Source organism: Zosterops lateralis (genome assembly GCF_965231275.1).
Source record: "Zosterops lateralis genome assembly, chromosome: 5".
Lineage (NCBI taxonomy): Eukaryota > Metazoa > Chordata > Aves > Passeriformes > Zosteropidae > Zosterops > Zosterops lateralis.
In genome coordinates this window covers 73,061,929-73,074,059 of record NC_139766.1, presented here as the reverse complement: position 1 = coordinate 73,074,059, position 12,131 = coordinate 73,061,929, and the positions used below count along the sequence as shown (strand labels likewise).

Here is a 12,131-nt window from a genome sequence, read left to right as displayed (position 1 = left end):
GCTTCCTGATCCTGTAAGTGAAATAACAGAAATCAACTGTTTCTGATAAAGGGACATAAAGGGACCATATAGGATGAACATAAAGGGACAGCCAGCTTCCCCACAGCTTGTTTTGGGGTCCAGAGGACTCTAGATCTAATAGCTCCATTTCTGAGCACTCCAACTGCTTTTGTGCTCCATCATACCTGTTGTCAAACGTGCAGCATGATGTGTATCAGAGGCAGAGCATCACACCTATGGTTTCTGGAGACAAAAGGTTTTACTTGTCACCTGCACAAGCAGTCTCAGCAAGTAACACGATTTCCACACCTACCTATCCCCCGCTGCACTGGGAAGAAATGCACACTAAGCCTTAAAGAGATGAAACTGAAATCTGACATCTGGGGGAAAGGCAGTCTCTTTCACACTACACTGTCCAGTGATGTGCAATTTGACAGGTATTTTGTACTGCAAGGGCAGAAGTGTTTGACATTACTTATGACTCCCTGCATTACTCATGCCATGTTCATCGCAATTTATTAAATACACAAAGATGGCTTCATTTTAAGAAAACACATTTCTATAAGACCCTCTTTTTCTTAATTGGGAACCCTTTGGGGATATTGCGAAACAGTAAAGGGGAAAGAAATCCTGTCAGGAGGATACTGTTGGTCAGACCCAACACCGTTCTCAGCTTCAGCAATTTCCACATGTGAAACAAGTCCTCTGGAAAGCTTTTCCAAGCCACCTGCAGGAGCTGCTGTGGGAGGCTTTAGGGAAACAAGTGTTACCAGTGCTCTTGCCCAACTTCAGGAACACACATTTGAAACCCAAAAGGACCACCCAAATACCTTCACAGCCAATACACAGGGGCAGAAAAAAATCAACGTGTTCCATTCTCGCAGGCATGGGTTTCATCTGATGATCTGGTTGTAGTTCTCACATAACTGAGAACACCAGCACCAAGATTTGGGGTTTTCCTATGATTTGTGGTTTGGTTTTATTGGCAGAAACCTTCCCCCCCACCCCAGTCAGTAGAACAGCAGAGAAAGGATGAATCCTCATCTTCCCAAGTTCCCTAATTTCCACCAAAATATTCCACGTAATTATTTGAAGCACCTCAATGCTCTTGATGGCTGCACTGCTACCTATAGAAACACAACTAGAATTTGCTCCAATCACCATGGAAGCCACGTCCAAGCTTACAGGGTCCTCAGACACATCAGTGAGGATGGAGTCCTCCCCCCTGGCCCATCACACCAAGCTTCTCCCAAAAGATCACCACAGTTGCTGAGAGACTTGCTTTGGGACATACAAAAGGAGTTCCCAACTATTGCATAATTTCCTAAGGCTTTTGTCAATACCAGTGCTAATATCCACAGGGCCCTTTATCACCTTGAATAAACAAGTAACATTTAATGCATACCAAAGTAGAGGTTAGGGCTAGACAGGGTAAACACACACCTGTGTAAAGAAGTCAGGACCTGTCTGCCTGCCAAATTCTTCTGGTCATGAGACTTGTAACTGGCTTTCAGGTGAATCCCACCTCCTGCAGTTCATTTCTCACATACACTTTTCCAGATCAGGTTTGGAACAGACCTGGCTTAACAAGCAAGTGTATGCAATGCTTCTGTCACAACAGCTTCACTTTAGAGAACAAACCTTCCAGACCAAGCTGCCATATGGGTGGTCTGCAAAGAAAAGGGGAGAAAATAGGAACCCCAGCTAGTGTTGTTGGGGTTGAGTTTCTTTCTAAAGGATAGGGTGGCTGTACAGCTAGAAAAGACACAGTAATTCATCTTCTGGAAGGGGTTGATTGCTGAGGGTCCAGACACAGCAGCAGGGCTCCCACAGGCAACAGCAGGTGAGAGCACTGACCCTGCTCACCAGAGCTAGATGGAATATCCCCATGACAGGAACAAGCAGCTAGTGCTGCTAGCCTTCCAACCGGGGGCTGAGCCTGGCTATGGATAATGTTACGGCAAAATTAGGATTACAAAAAGCTTTGTCAAGATTGCACCTACTCAGCTTCTAGAAAGCTTTTAGATTTCTTCCCTCTGATCTTTCTGGAGTAACCCTGTCATCCAGCTCTGCACCAGGTAAACCCACAGCTTGCAGTGCCTTCGTCTCCCAGGAAGGAGCAGTTTCCAGCCCCCTCCAAAGTGTCCAGAGAAGAGCAGCAACCACACGGGTGCCCTACAGAGCACAGCCAGGATCTCACTGCGCCAGCATCACTCCAGCCACCCGGGCTCCTCTGCAGCCTCTAATGCTGTACAGAACAGTCTGTGGCCCTACTGGTGATACAGGGGGCACTGTCCAGATTAGGAACTCCACAGTTCCACAGGGAATACCTGCTCTCTGTTGGCTCAGGAGATACACAATAGAGAAAACCAAAAATGTCTCCTAATGTGTCTTTGTGATCGCAGCCAACAATAACTTCTGAACCACTAGCTGAAATTTCTTTCCACACTGAAGTGTTTTAAAAGAACATTATGGGGTGTCCTGTAAGCCAGCAAAGTGCCAGAGAAACAGAGTTTGGACCACCTCGATGACAGCACTAAAAATACACACAGACGGATCACAGACATACATCAGAGCAGCAGAAAAGAAGAAATAAACGTGAAAAAGCTACCCCAAAAACCTTGTGAATTACAAGGTCTAGAAAAAGACCGTTTTAGGCTATAAAAGTTAAATCGTACTGCCTTTCCCTACAGCCAGAAATATCTCTTGCATGCACTGAGAGCCCCTCCCGGGCTGCACTGGCTCTGCCTAGCCCAGAGGTGACCCCAGCTGGAGAACGAAAAAATTGCAGCTCCTTTCCAAGGAGCTCAGAACTACTCAGACCAGAGATGGAACTGAGGGAGTCACGGGCCACAGCTGCCAATAGGTATTTTACCTTTTTTCCAACATTTTGCTAAATATGTTGGATAAGCCAAAGAGTGCTTCCATTTTCAAGGCTAAACCGTCACAGTACAGTTCCATCCTCTCTCAGTTCAGGGACAGATTTAACCTTTTGTGTTGCATTTCTCCCTGAATATCTCAAGTGGAACAGCTCCCAGGACATTTGCCAGGCAGCAAAAACTGTGACTCGTTTGAAGCTCATGCGAAGCCTTCCTCGCATATGCTGTGGAGCCACACGTCAGGCAGGATTTCCTCTGCCAATTAGCCAGCCAGAACAGAATAAAAAGAATAACCCTGTAAGGATGGAAGGGACGGAGAGGAATGACACTTCTATTTCAAGCAGAAGTCATATTAAAAAAAACTAACATCAACATCTTTCTTGCTTTCAAGAAATCTCTCATCAAATAATCTTTCTCACATGTTTTCCTAGGGCTTTCCTTCAAAAAAAAACATGTTTTGATTTTCAGATTCATTTTGAAGCTGTCAAGTTTATGACCTAACAGTTACTCATGGAAATTCTTCCAACACAAGTTGCTGCTCCTCTTCCTGCTAGGGCCTTCAAGAAATTCTCATTCAGTTCTCGTCCTACATTTCCCAGTGAGGACGAGAAAATGAAGTACAACTCTTACTTAAAGTGGTTTTGTGTGCACTATTGGGTTAAGGGCTCTACAAGTATAAGGAGACAGTCCTCAGCCTACTGGAGCGCACCTGTCTATTCCCTGTTCTGCTTTTACCTTAAGCCACTCTCCAAGACTCAGCACTTCTGCAAACCTACAAAACTAACTCCAAAAGTAACTTTTACCACGGTGTGTTTTCTGTTATGTATCCAGAGTACTCTAAAGGCTTATTTTACCGCTCCAAAAGCAGGGCCTGAGTTCTCACGTACGCAAGAACATCAAATTTTCAGTACACCCACCGAAACTTGAATAAATATAATACATTATTCTTCAGACAACACCTGAACAAATTAACTCCTACGCACTGCTAGAACCGCCCAGGGAGACCCAGCCGCCACCAGGCCCAGAGACCAACAGCTTGCGGGTCCTACCGCAGCTTCCCGCGCCTACCTTGCACCTGCTCCCGCGCCCATCCCGCGCTCCGGCATCAGTCTCGCTACTGGCCTGAAACACAAACGCTTTAAAAGGCGCCATTTCCACCCCAGAGCGGCCGGAGTGCGGCCGCGCAGACCCTCGGGCAGCCCGGAAGGAGCGCGCGCCTTCCGCTACCCAAGTTTGCCGCCCTGCCTCACCATTGGCCGCTCCCGTGCGCCACTCGCAGCGCTGATTGGAAAACGGCGCCAGACCCCGCCCCTCCCTGAGCCGCCCGTGAGGGGCGGGGGCCGCAGAAGAGGGCGGGGCGGGGTCGCCCGCGGGGAAAGGCCTCGGGCGGTGCCCGGGAGCGCAGCCTCGAGCCCCGGCCCGCACGGCACCGCCGGGACCACTCAGCCTCCGCCCCGTTCCGACAGGCCGGGCCACCCCGCCTCCCGCCGCTGTCACTCAGCCATCACCCCCATCCTGCCCCGTCCTTTCAGAAACAGGGGCTCGCCCAGCCCCGCCCTGGGATTCTATGCTTCTATTTAGGTTATTCTTATTACTTAGAAAACGCGGTTTGTAAAATCAGTTTGTGCCTAAACTCGCGGCTTGAAACAGGATTGTACCTGAGTTAGGGCAATCAGAACCTGTGCTCTCACCCCACAGGCCCTACTGCTCACAAACTACATTAACAAAGAAACTCTTAAAAGGTAGGTTTTGGCTTCTTAGAGCAAGCCAAGTCCACCCGCCCCCCCCCCTCCCCCCCCCCCCAAAAAAAAAAAAAAAAAAAAGTCTCAAGATCCCACATTTATTACTTATTTTAATTAAGAGACTCGAACACCACACAGATACAATTGTGAAGATGTACAGAGCAGTGAAACAGTTGGGAAAGGACAAGAATAAAAAAGCAGGGGGAAGCACAAATTAAATACAATAAAGTGTGACTGCAGAGCAGGGAGTCGTCGGGGCAAAGTCACTGTTTGTGAAAAGCACAGGCTGTGACAAGTATGAAAAAGCAGAGCTCAAAACAACAGCCTAAAGCTAAAACCTGCAAACCTGACTTTTGGGGAATGCATCAGCACTGCCCTCACAGGAACAGTGTGGAGGGAAAGGCAGGAGGCTGAGTAGCCAGATCAAGGGGAAACCTCAGTGTGAGACCGAGCAGTTGGCATGCTGGGGGACCATCGTCCTTATGTCTGTCATAAGTGATAAGAAAAGGTTTAACTGAATTAGATGGAAGCCTCAAAAATACCTCACCTTCTCCTTTGAAGAGCTTTTGAAGTAAGCCTCTGTTTGTCTCGCATCCAAGGACTCTGAAGCTCACGAAGTCTGAAGCTCATGAGTGAGCTTGCTCACATCTGCTGTAGACCACACTTCAGGCAGCATTTCCTCTGCCCATTAGCCAGCCATAACAGGATAAATAATGACCCGGGAATTATGGAAGGGACAGAGGGGAATGGCACTTTTATTTCAAGCAGAAGAGCCAAAGGAAATCAAATACATCAGTAGGGTACACCTGCTCAATTCCCAATCAAAACCAGCATGTAAAGTCACAACCACTCCTGACTTCCAAAGCATCCAGTCGTGCCTTTGCAGGCACCTTTAGAACTCCCCTTTACCACCAAAGCCATGTAGGAGAGAGAAATCCAAGCTCCAGCTTCTCCTTTCAAAAGGGACCAGAGGCACTACCCTGGCCGAACACAACACCAAGGCTATAATGCTCTTTCTTAGGAAAAACTAAAGCTCCTAAAAAGCCAACAACACAGGACAATCCTCCTTTGGAACTTAAGAATATTGATGCAGCTCTGCAGAGAGTGGCAATTTTATCTTCAGCCAAACCATCCTGAGACAACCAGCTGAGAGTGCAGGAGCAGCAGACAAGGCAGCAGCAATCCCAGGTGTGTCCTCAGCTCTGCAGTAACCTCTTGTAACCTTCCTGGACTGTTTTCAGATGCTTTGCTTAAATAAAAAACCCTAACATCAACATATTTCTAACCTCAAAGAAATCCCTCATCAAATAATCTTTCTCACATGTTCTACCTGAGGTTTTCCTTCAAAATAACCTGGTTTCCTTTCCAGGTTCATTTTAAAACTGTAGATCATCATCTCACAGGTACTCGTGGATATTCTTCCACCACAATTTGCTGCTTCTCTGCCAGGCTGACAAGAAGTGTTCCTTCAGTTCTTCTCCCACGCTTCCCAGTGACCTTGAGAAAAAAATAAAGTACAACTCTTGCTTAGAATCATTGCCACAGTTTTGCTTCACTATTGGACTAAGTGTTCTGTAAATAGCAGGGGATGATCCGCAGCCTATTGGAGCTGATTTGTCTATTACCTGTTCTGCCTTTTTAAACCCTCAAACCACTCTTTTGATACACACCACTTCTGCAGCTCTACAATACAAAGCAGTTTCTCCAAAGGTGATGTGCCCCTGGCTCGGCACAGCTCCCACCCTTCAGCAGGGGGATGGCAAAGGGACCTGTGGTGACACTGACAGAGAGTCACACAAACGCTGAGGAACCTCAGGGCTGGACTCTGCTGTTTGCAGGGAGCAAACAGCCAAGCATGGACTCTTTTCCTCCACAAGGAGACAAATAGTGACAAAGAATTACGAACCTGGGATATTCTAGGCCCCAAACCTGCCCAGTCTCCACCTGCTGCACAAACCTGAGGCCAGAAAGGACATGAATCCACATCCAGCACAGCCTCAGAGAAGGCCCAGCTGGTCATTTCCAGCAATGACCAAACACCCAGTCCCAGAGTCCATCGGGCCCTGCTCCCCTCTGCCCTGAATCAGCAACACCCAAGACATGCTGGCAACCCTGGAGTGACCAAATATCCACAAACCCATTCTGCCAGTATCAGATTTCTCTGCCCACCCAGGACACGCCAAGGAGGGATGTCTCTGTCTCCCACTCTCCCAACAGAGACCTCTTCACTCCACACCCCATTCAGCAAACACCAACTTAACCCTGAGCAGGGAAAGCAAAGACAAGAGAAATTTCAAAACCCTCCCTGCCTTGATGCTGTCCAAACGTGGGACAAAGCCCTTCCCACCACCCTCTTGGCCTTTTCCCAGTCTGAGGAACTCTGGAAATGCCCATCCAAATCCAGGTGAGACAGACAGCAATGTTTTCTACCCACCAAATGCCGCAGCCCCAAGCATCAGGAGGCTGAGGATGCTCTGAATTGCAATTCACAGCCTTGGCGAACCCTGCATGGAAAAGCCAAGTGGTTTGTGTGCAGAAAAAAATAAAAGTCCCCATTTTTAATAGTTAAAATGACAGTGGAAGTTACTGGCTGCTTACAGTAGCAAGCTTCATATACTCACAGTTTTACCAGAGGCAGCAATTTCAGGTTCCTTCGTTTTGGAGCCCAGCTCCAAACGGGAAACTTTGCATGACTGCTCCTGAGAGAGACAAATGGAACTTCAGGAGCTCAGGAAAGCGACTCCCTCTCCCGAGTTCACCTGCCCGAGCGCGCGCAGTGCTTCCAACCCACCTCACTCCCTTGCTCTGCACGTTCATACTAATAAAAGAAACACCCAAGTTCTGTCTCCAGCCCCTTCTTCCCTGCGCCCCACACTGCTCCTCTTGCTCCCCCCTCTGCTGCGCTGCCCCTTGCCACGGGGCCGGGCGGGGACAAACTCCAGTGTTGGTTTCCTAGGAGAAGCGCTGCCAGGCGGCCCCGCCGTGCTGGCTGCAAGCCCCGGCCGCAGCCCCGCGGCTACTTCCCGGTTCCGTGCCCGCGCTGGGAAAACCTTCATTCGCCCCGCGCCCCCAGCCAAGTCCCCGCTGCCTGTGCCGGAGTCGCCCCTGCAGGCGCCGTCCCCCTCTCCAGGGCTCTTCCCGAACCCCGCCGGGTGGCCAGTCCCCGCTCACCTTCAACGCGGCTGCAGCCACAGCAACCGCTCGGCTCCTCTGTTGTCTCACCACGCCCCTCAACGGCCTCTAACACGGCCGGGACCGGCGCTACTCCCACGCTGCTCCCGGGCACCGTTTGCCGCGGCTCCTGCCCTGCAGTGCCGGCTGCTCCCCACAGGGCGGCAGCACTCCGCGTGGGAACGCCACGGCGTATGCGCGTCACCGGGGGCGCTGTTCCGCCCTTAGATACCACGTGACGCCGGGCGCCAATCCTCCACTCCGCATGCTCACTGCTGTTTCCGCGTCGTCCTCGATGGTCACGTGACAAGCGGCTCTCCGTAGACAGCGCGCATGCGCTGTCCCCTGCTGCAGTACCACTTTTCGGCCAGCAGGCACCAGCAGCGAGTCAGTCTGAAGTGTCGGCGCGGCGCGCCCGTCCCGCGGGGACACGGGGAGACCTCGGTGTCCCCGGGCCGCCGGCAGGGCGGGGAGCGGGGTGGTGCTTGGGGCGTAAAAGGGGAAAACACCATACCACAACAAACATACCCGCGCCCGTGATTGTCTCGAAAACTGCTGGAAAGAAATTAAAATATTCCTCATCTTTTCAGTGCTCCCAGCCCAGTCAGAGAGCTTGAGAAATAAATATCTGTTCCCTGTCTTCCAGGAAGAGCTTTTCGAGGTGAAAGCACTGGAAAAGACGACTTTGCATAGCTTATTTTCTTTCCGCTGCCGTAGGAACAAGAGCACAGGTAGATGCAGCTCTCGGCACTCTCCAAACACAAGTCTGGGCTCCTTTGCAAACTGTCTCTGCCATGTAGTTTTCTCCAGGAAAAATCAAATTATCGCTCATAGCAATTTGAAGAATAAATTATCACAAAGGGAAGTAAAGAATAAAATGTTGCTGTAAGAGCCTTCAAGATCTGTTGGACTGAATTTGGAAGGGGGCATTCATTCCCTGCAGTGCAAATACACAACCACCTCCAACACAAAGCACAGCCTGTCAATTGGGGTCTGACAGCACCACTTCGACAAACTTCACTGTCATTTTTTGTTTCAGTGACTTTTCGAATCAAACTCTGAAGCTGACAAACCTGGAGTGTCCCCAACACTGCATCTGGCTGCTATGGAACAAAAGGATACTCCCAGGGGTGACTGCAATCCCAGAGATGACCTCCCACACTGCACAGACACACCTCTGGAGCTCGTGTGTGGGGTGGCAGTGACAGCTGCAAATTCCCACGGTCTGATGGCACAACAGAGAGATGAAGGCCAGCAATGCCCACAGGACGTGCAGGTTTACCTTCAGCTCGCTGTGAGGCAGCATCACCTTCCACTGTAGCCACATCCAGGGGGGAAGTATCTAAAATCGCAGGATTCAACAAAGTGCAGCATCTTTCACCCTGATCCTGTTGTAGCTCAGTGTTGGGGCCCAAACACCACATCTATGGGTAAACATTGACCTGACCTGGGTCAGTCTTAAACACAGCCCTAATTCTGACCAACAACACGGTCCCAGAGGTTTCCTGCCTAGGGCTGAGAGGAATCTGACAAGATGTTAGTAAAGAACCTTTGTTGAGAGCAGTCATCACTCCAGTCCTTCAGGCTTCAGAAGATTTTGTAGTCAGCAGTCCTAAATTCTAATCCTTAACCTAAATTTCAAACAGGTTTTGTTAGAAAAATAGTGGACAGTACATCATACAACAGAATTAAAAGACTCCACAAGGAATAACAGATCATTTTCTATTAATAACAGAAGTTTTTTCTCCTCATCTGTCTGGCACTGTAGGAAAAAATCTTTGCAATTGAGACAAAATGGAGTAGTTATTAAGGCTTAAATCTCTCAAACATTGTTGTTTCTTGGAGAACTGTGCCAGCACCAAGCTACTCCCACGTGCCCGGATGGAAAAATTCAAGATAACAAAAAGTGATTTATCTTCTCCCTCTCTGACCCATAACCAAAGCAGTTGTGTAAAACAACACAGACTATTCAAGCCCCACCCTGAGTTTCAAGGTGAAATCACACAAAACTCATTAAAGCCAGAGATGAGGTTACAGACCAGAAAAAGAACCAAAAGATGTGCTCTGCTTCGATACACTCTCCGATTGATAATTCCAAAGGAAATTCCCCACTGATCATAAGCAATCACCTATTACTTTGTCATGGAATCATTGCTGCCTTTCTGTGGAAGTGTTTCAAACATCCATGGAGAGTTCAGGGGCTCAGTTGGGTTGTTTATGGCTCATCCCTACAGGACAATTCTAACCACCCTCATCACTGCTGGACCCTCAAGTTTCAGGGAACTACTGATATAGTTCATAAATACTCCCTTTTCCCTGCAAATCAGTCCTTCACTGCACATCCCCAGTGCAGATTTACTCCATCCTTTCTTCCCAACAGCATCCTTTCCAGCACAAATCCCATGTCTCACAGACACAAACCAAACAGAAATCTACTACAGCTTAGGTGTTTGCTTAGAAAGTAATATTCTTAGTACATCAGGCTACATGATTAAAACACATACATGCATTGATGGTCAGCGAGGGAAAGCTTTTCAGTGGAAAAAATAGTCATTAAAGTAGCACACTTTGATACACCTTCAGAAAAAGCAGAATTAGCACCAATTCCTAAGACCATTTGTGAGGAATCCAGCCCTCCTTGGGACACCCAACACAGCAGATATTGAAAAAGGAAAGAAAAACTCAAGCTTGTAGCAAGAAAAATTAGACAACTCTCTCCAACTTCTGGTAAAACCTCTTTAATCTTTCACGTGCTAAACCCAACGCTTTGATTTTATCTAGGAAAACAACGCCAAAACAAAAAAAAGACCACACAGCCTAACACAGGTCACAGTTATGAAAGATACTCCAGGTCAAGTGAGGAAACTCAGCAAACACGAAGATTTAAGGAAACGTCAAGTATTCCAATGTGCTACTCCCTGGATGTGACCCAGCAGCAGCCACCACTGCTGCCCTCCCCAGCAGCAGCCCCAGCCATGCCCCACCTCTATTCTGAGCAACACAGCTGTATCTTTTCCTGGCAATTGAGGCCAGACATGGCAGCTGAACCATGTCACTTGCCTGGTATCTCTCAGGCCAGACTCTCCTCTCCATAAACAGGAGCCCAGAAGGCAACACTGAGACTTGTCAGACACCTGCTTAGCTGAAGCAGTCAATTGACTCTAAAACACTTCATTAGGTCTGTGGGAGCACTGGCAGAGCCTGCAGTGTAGAGCTGTGACATGGCACTTGGCAGACAGGGTCTCACTCAGTGTCTACAGAAACCATCCTGCTGCTCCAGAGTGTTTGCTCCTTGAAAGGCCATCCACGGTACAAGATACACATCTGACCAAAAGGGAGCAAGTGGCCTCAGATCCCATTCATTGTCTGGTTGCTCTCACCACATCCTCACCCTGAAAAGGGAGGGGGGAAGTCTACAGCTGGTTCTGGTGCCTAGGTGGAACAAATCAGCTTCAGAGCCACTGGCACCTTTCTGAGGTGACTGACAAAGTGACAGCATGTGTGTCCACAAGCCCTTGCAGAAGAGGTACTGGGGTGGATTAGAAGTTCTTGCTGAATGATGTTATTCTGTGTAGTCCCAAAAGAAGCTTAAATCAAAACAATCAGTGTGCAGGGACAACCAAATGAAGAGGCCTCTCAGTGGTAAGATATTCTCAGGAAAAAAAAAAAAATTCAGCCCTGCTTATTTGCATAGGCAGGAATCCAACCTTGTGTCACTGCACAGAGCCAAGTAACATCAAAGAACATGGAAAACTTCAAGGGGAAAGCAACACACCGCCTTTCAATATTCTACAACAGCACTCCATTTCTGCCAAGCACCTTTTTTTTGTTTGTTTTCCTATCCAGACCAAGTGCATGGACTGAATTTAAGGATATTTGAGCATGTCTGAAAGGCCTTTACAGAAAATAAAGTACGTCAGGAGACATATAAATAACCCAGACCCTGAGCCCCATGCATCCTGCCACCATCCTGCAAAGGCCTTTCCTTTGATAGCTTGGGTCCCAAACACAAAATAAGAGAGTTCTGTGATAGGGCAAGTGATTCTCTGGACAGCAATTCTCCAACCATATGCAACTCAAAGTGGGGTGAGAAAGGAGCCCTGAGAGTGGGCACTTGCTTCCATCCCCATGCACAAAGAAAACACCTTTCACTCCCTGACACTATTGCCAAAACACAGTGGCCAAGGAAAAGAAAAATCCAAGGAGAAAGCCACAGGATTCATAGTGTGCTGCAGAAGAGCAAGCCTGAAGTTAACAGCTAGAGAAGCACAGTGAAAATGAGCACCAAGTTTCTCAGCAGCAACAAAAGCAAAACTGTGGGGAATGGCAGATAAAAAAG

The 12,131-nt window shown here is 48.5% G+C and overlaps 1 long non-coding RNA gene across 1 annotated transcript; it reads right to left on the bottom strand.

The window, feature by feature from the left end:
- Positions 1–4,720: 4,720 nt before the first annotated feature.
- LOC310910096 lies at positions 4,721–7,952 on the bottom strand. Its single transcript, XR_014590248.1, has 4 exons — positions 7,793–7,952; positions 7,243–7,320; positions 7,056–7,125; positions 4,721–6,118 (listed from the first exon to the last, which is right to left on the bottom strand). It is a non-coding gene; the product is annotated as an uncharacterized lncRNA (long non-coding RNA).
- Positions 7,953–12,131: the final 4,179 nt, after the last annotated feature.